This window comes from Suncus etruscus, chromosome 12, assembly GCF_024139225.1.
Source record: "Suncus etruscus isolate mSunEtr1 chromosome 12, mSunEtr1.pri.cur, whole genome shotgun sequence".
In the NCBI taxonomy this organism is placed as follows: domain Eukaryota; kingdom Metazoa; phylum Chordata; class Mammalia; order Eulipotyphla; family Soricidae; genus Suncus; species Suncus etruscus.
Window position 1 is genome coordinate 32792272 of NC_064859.1, and position 6936 is coordinate 32799207.

The window sequence follows — 6936 nt, forward strand, 5'->3', positions numbered from 1 at the left end:
TAAATATTTTGCTGGTCCTTCATTGGGTGTGTATATGTTTAGAGTATGACTTCTTCCTGTTGTGCATATCCCTTGATTATTATGAAATGTCCATCTTTTTTCCTTATAACTGTTTTAAGCCTGAAGTTTGTGTTATCTGAGATTAATATGACCACTCCACACTCCAGCTTTTCTTGTTTTGGTTTGGGTGCCACACCCAGCAGTGTCAGGAGTTATTCCTAACTCTGTGCTCAGAAGTAGCTTCTGGCAGGCAATGGGAACCATATAGGATGCCAGGAATCAAATCCAGGTCCACCCCAAGTCAACCACATACAAGCCAAATGCCCTACTGCTGTGCTATCATTCCAGCCCCCACTCCAGCTTTTTCGAGGGTGGGGTCCACACCCGGCAGTGCTCAGGGGTTGATTCTACACTCAGAAATTGCTCCTGGCAGGCTCGGGGGACCATCTGGGATGCCGGGATTTGAACCACCATCCTTCCACATGCAAATGCCCTACCTCCATGCTATCTCTCTGGCCTCCTCTCCAGCTTTTTTAAGGGAATTGTTTGCTTGGGTGATTGTTCTCCAACCTTTGTTTTTGAGACTAGGTTTGTTCTGACTATTCAGATGTGTTTCTTGTAGGCAGCAGTATGTTGGATTAAGCTTTATGATCCATTTTGCCACTCTGTGTCTCTTAACTGGTGCATTTAGTCCATTGATGTTGTTAGAGATAATTGTATGGGATTTAGTGTCATTTTTGTTTACGAGTTTGTTGTGTCTCTTGGTCTGTCTTGTCTTAAAGTAGACCTTTCAGTTTGTCTTTTCGAGTCTGTAAAGTTTCTTTTTTTGGGGGGTCACACCCAGTGACACTCAGGAGCTATTCCTGGCTGTGCACTCAAAAATCTATCCTAGCTTGGGGGACCATATGGGACACCGGGGGATCGAACCTCGGTCTGCCCTAGGTCAGTGCATGCAAGAAAAATGGCCTACCTTTTGTGCCACTGCTCAGTCCTGTCTGTAAAGTTTCTGAGCTGTTGTTTATTCTTAAAGTTATGTAAACTCTTCCTTCAAACCTGAATGTAAGTCTGACTGGGTAAAGTATTCTTTTTTTTTTTTTTTTTTTTTTTTGTGGTTTTTGGGTCACACCTAGCAGCAGTGCTTAGGAGTTATTCCTGGCTCCAGACTCAGAAATTGCTCCTGGCAGGCACGGGGGACCAATGACCTCCTGCATGAAAGGCAAATGCCTTACTTCCATGCTATCTCTCCAGCCCCTGGGTAAAGTATTCTAAACAAAGCATTCTGGGCCTTGAGGGTTTCTTCTGACAAGTCTGCTGTAAACATTAAGAATGCTCCTGTGGCAATGGGTCCTTACACCCTGAACACTGACATAATGACCTGGCACAGGCCTCAGAAGAATGGGCATTCTCCATTCACCCCTGAACCAGGGAAGCTAACTACGAAACATCCAAGGTCATTTATAACATCATCTGGAAGCAATCCTCTACTAGGGAAGACCCTACCACTGCTCTGACATTGATCTGCTCAAAAGAGACTTCCCTCAACACTAAGAATACTTGACAACAACGACCTGCTTACAGGACAGGGCTCTCTGCATTGCCCTTTTATTGTGAGGTAAAACTAGAGAACGCTCTACACCATCCTGACTTCAATTTAGGATATGCAGATTCCAGGATCTTTAATATAGAAACATGATACCAACAACAGAGACTGTGAAAAATAAAAGTGTATTGGCACTACAGACAATGACTTGGATTGGACAAACTAGTTTGCCTGGTGCCTAGAGTTGGTCTTCTGCCAGAAAACTTCAGGGGTAGGGTCTCCTTGTATTTAGGCCAAGGCTTTTCCTTTCCATGTCCCTCATATTTTGGTGGGCCTATGCAAACAATAACTGCAACTCTAACACCATTTTTACGGGGCTCCTTTGACTCTAATCCTTAAAAAAAACCCACTTAAACTTTTAAGGTTAACTTAAACTAATATGCATGTGCAAGGAAATGTAAGAAAATACTAAGCCTTCAATGTTTAAAGAGTTATATAAGTTTTATGTCCTTAGATTACTTTGTGTACTGCTAAGAAATGTTATAATGTACTACAATCTGGGGACTTGAGGGACAAAGTAAGTGTACATGGGTTCTATTTTATTTTTCTTAATGTTCTTTGGCTGAAAGTTCAAAATTAAGGTATCAGCAAGGGGTTTTCTTCTAAGAATTCTGTTTATGGGTGATTTTCCTTCCACTGTAACTTTACCTTTTCCTCTTTCTTTGCATCTTTGTTCTCATAATTAAAAATAAATTTATTAAAAAAAGAAAGTCCAAACTTCCCATTATAAAAAATGAATAATTTGTAAATATTTAAAATTTAGAAGGGTGATAGAGTTAATACTGTATTTCATGCTTAAATTTTGCTGACAAGGTAGATCTAAAAACTCTCCAAGAAAACATATATAACTACATGATATAAGGAATTAAAAACATTTTCTGTATTTTAGTGCTCCTAAGGGAAACTTTGCATTGACCCTAAGACTTATAAATAATAAGGAAAATTATTGAAGGTTCATGTCGTTATTCCCAGAAGAGTAGTCTTGTAGTACATGAGGTATACTTTGAAGCGTTTATCACATATTAATATTTATTTGACAACGATCTTAATATAACTCCAGCTTTTCACATAAGGATACTGAGGCACAAATGCTGAACCAGTTGTTTTGACATTTTTTGTTGATGTTATTGTTTTGAGGGGCTACACCCAGCAATCCTCAGGGTATAGTTCTGGCTCTGTATTCAGGGATCACTTCTAGCAATGCTCAAAGGAACCATATATGTCTCTGGGTATAGAACCCAGATTGCCCACATGCAAGGTAACTGTCCTACTCTATGTATTATTGATCTGTTCACTGAAGCATTCCGCTAAGTAAAAAATAAATAAATAAACATAAAATGATTTAATCAATATAAAAAAAGAATGCTCCTGTGGGGACCGGAGAGATAGCACAGTGGTTAGGCGTTTGCCTTACATGGAGAAGGACGGTGGTTCAAATCCCGGCTTCCCATATGATCCCCCAAGTCTGCCGGGGATGATTTCTGAGCATGGAGCCAGGAGTAACCCCTGAGCACTGATGGGTGTGACGCAAAAACAAAAAAAAAAAAAGAATGCTCCTGTGAATGTAATTTTCCTTTTTAATTTTGCTGCTTTCAGTATTCTATTCCTACCTGTGGGATTTGTCATTGTGACTAGGATGTATTTTAGCCAGTACTCTTCAGGCATACACCATTTGGTTGCATGCAATCTTCAGCTCAGGGAGTTTCTCTGCAATGATGTCCTTGACTATTGATTCTTCATGATTTTCTTCCTGAGTCTCTGGGACTCCAATGATTCTTATGTTGTTTCTACTGAGTTTATCAAAGACTTTTATTTTTATTATACTTTGAGGATTTTATTCATTGTCTGATTGTTTTAAGGATTTTTCCAAACTCTTCTGTTATATGAAGTTGTTCTGCATCTCATCTTCCAGCTCACTGTTTCTGTCATCAGCTGCTGTTACTCTGTTGGAGAGGCCTTCCAGTGAGGTTTTCATTTTGCCTACCAAGTTTTTCAGTCCTGTTATTTCAATTTGGAGTTTTTTCATTTCTATTCTCATATCCTCTTGATTCTTATTTGTGGTTATTCAGTTTGCTCCATGCTTTCTTTGAATTCTATGAAGATCCTTTATATTGCTTCTCTAAACTTCATATCTGAGAGACTAAATAGGTGGTCGGCACTTTTCCAGTGATCAGAGCTGCCATCTTCATTCTCTAAGTGGTGGAGACCTGTGTTGTCTCCCCACTGTCACGCTTGTAGTGTGGTGTTTTCTACATGTTGTTCTGGGATTCATTGACTAAGAGAAGTGTGCAGCTGTGGAGCATAGTGGCTGGACTTCTCTGCTCTGTACTTCATGGGCGGGGTCAATTCACCTCAGTTGATGTTGCTTCTGGGCTCTTCTGGGTGGTGTGGTCCCTGGGGCAGCACAGTGGATCCTGTGATGTAAAAAAAAATTTTAATGGAGAGACCAGATAATATAGCAGTGAGGTCTCTTGCCTTGAACACACCAACCCAGATTTGATCCATAGCATCCAGAGCAACACCAGAAGTGAATCAGAAGTAGACTCTGAGGTTTGCTGGATGTGACCCCCCCAACAAAAAAGACAGAAAAGAGCACTTTTAAAAAACACCACTTATGGGCCCGGAGAGATAGCACAGTGGTGTTTGCCTTGCAAGCAGCCGAACCAGGACCAAAGGTGGTTGGTTCAAATCCCAGTGTCCCATATGGTCCCCCGGGCCTGCCAGGAGCTATTTCTGAGCAGACAGCCAGGAGTAATCCCTGAGCATTGCCGGGTGTGGCCCAAAAAACAAAAAACAAAAACCACCATTTAGGGGCCAGAATGATAGCACAGCAGTAGGGCATTTGCCTTGCACAGAGTCAATTCAGGACAGAATCCCAACATCCCAAATCCCCTGTGCCTACTAGGAGCGATATCTGAGCACAGAGCCAGGAGTAACCCCTGAACGGTGCCAGGTGTGACCCAAAAACCAAATAAATAAATAAATAAAATGCCTAAATGAGGTATAATTTAAAAAAAAAAAACCATTTACTAAACACATCTACACAAAGCTCTAGAAAAGACATAAAGGGGATTACTGGGGAAAACCCAAAACCTGAAATACACTATGAAGGCTGGGTAAAGGTTTAACAAAGTTTCTTAAAGGGGAAATTAAGGCTTAAGATGTTTTAGCTACGTCACAGAACTGGGTATTACCCTTACAAGTCCCTCAGTGGTGAAAGAGGTTTCTAGAGAGGAAAAGAGACACACACAAGGTTACACACAGAATAACACACAATATATTCAAGAATTTGGATCAAGCTCAAGTAACACCAGGAGTAATTTCTGAGCACAACTAAGCACAGGCCCAAAGCAAAGATAATCCAAAGAATATAGATAATGGAAATATTTATAATACCTCAATTGATCATTGAACTACTTATAAAGATTATTACAAGATAATTTAAGTATAATAACTTTTGTTTAGTATACTTTAATTGCAGGTGTTATACAAACCTGTATCACTCTCAGTTACTACGCTTTTCTTCTACAGTAAAAACTCCAAGTCAACAGTAAATGGCAAGTTAGACAATGAGCTGAGGTAGGCCTACTAGATAGACAATCCCTTGCCCCATTTTTCAATTCTTGCACATTTTATTTAAATGGTCCTGATGAAGGGGAGCAGGAAAGTGAGAAGCAGAAGGAAAAAGTGAATAAGGGACCCAGAGTGCCCTAAGGACACTGAGTGGTTTTTATCAAAGTAGAAGCTGAATCATTTTTGGGAATATAGGTTAGATACTTCGTTGCAAGGGTTGAATAAACCAGAGGAAGAAGGGGCTCCTGACTTGGTTACACTTCCCTGCCCACCATCATCCTAGACAAGCAGGTTTAGCACTGATTAGAGGTGAGCCTACCAGAGGGCCCGTCTCCATCTTAAAACACATAATTCACCTGAATAAATGTAGAGATTTAACTAACCTTATTAAACAATTCCTTCATTGGGTGACATCTCTGTAGCAAGTTGAAAACCCTGCAAGGAATAATACAAAATGAAGGGAAGGAAAGTAGGATAAAGTTATTAGCAAAGGAAAAGAAATTCTTCTGGGCAAAAACACTGGGGGTGGGGGGCAGAAGGAAAGGAGTTTTTCAAGGAGATTATCTACCTATTGCTGACCAGGAAATTCCAGTTTGAATGGCTTAAATTTCTACTTTCGAAAGAATCTGAAACAACAAATAGGCTAGATAACAAATTTTGGTCAGGCTTGGCATAAATGACTCCATTGGGGGCCTGCTGTCATTCCCTCCTACCCCACACCACCACCACTCGCCCCCAACCACACACTACAGTGCTCAGGGGCTACTCATGGCTTAGTGTTGAGGATCAATCCTGGCTAGTGTTTAGGAACCGTGTGGTGTCACAGATCTAACTCGAGCCTCCCACAAGCAGAGCATGTGCTCCAGGTCTTTGAGCAACATGTCTCTCTAGCCCCTGTTGTCTCATAATTTTTTACTAAAAATACTATTCTGACATCAGGGGATCCCTCTACCTTTCCCTAGCAGCACTGAAAATTGTATACTTTATAGGGATTGAATAAATTTATATGCTGGGACAGGAAACCCAAACAGATTTGGGAGTAGAAACTCAGAGCAGATTTGGCCTCTGAACAGGTGTGCTATAGGGGTTGGGGAAACACTTGCCAGCCAACCCCAAAATAACATCCTTTTTAATTGACTTCCACTAGCTCTGGCTTTCTACAGGGTTTTCCTTTATGAAAGGAGAAGGAAAGCTGCTCTGCAGGAAAGGAAAGCAAAAAGCATAAGCGGCCAGTTAGCTCAGAGCCAAAAGAGGAGGAGATGCTGGTATCTGTAAACACAGGATCCTGAGAAATCCGGGGGTGGGGGAGAGTGTGGCAGCTTAGGTCAGTTCCCTCCTTCCCACCCCCACCCCCCCAAAAGAGCCTGATGTCTTCTTTACAGTTCTGGTCACACTGAGGCAGCCAAACCCATAAGTCCCTGAATTCTTCCCCTCCTGGGCCATCTATTATTCCCTGCTGGCATCCAGGCCAGCTCGCCATTCTCAGGGTGAATAATTCAGTTTTCTTAACCCTGTGGGCCCCAGCTTGCTGTGAGCTGTGGTTTCTGTTTCCCTGCCTGCCTCCCACACAGGATCCCCTGGCTGTCTCTCCGAACTTCAAGCTGAGGACTGGGCAGTGGGGTTAGACATTCAGGCAATCACTGTCAGTGCTCACAGATCCTTTCTAGCACCACCAAGCTAGAGAGTAAGGACTCTGACTGACCTCAGTCCTTCGTCCCGGGCCCCTTCCCTGTGCAGCCCTGAAGGCTGGGTTATTGGCAGTC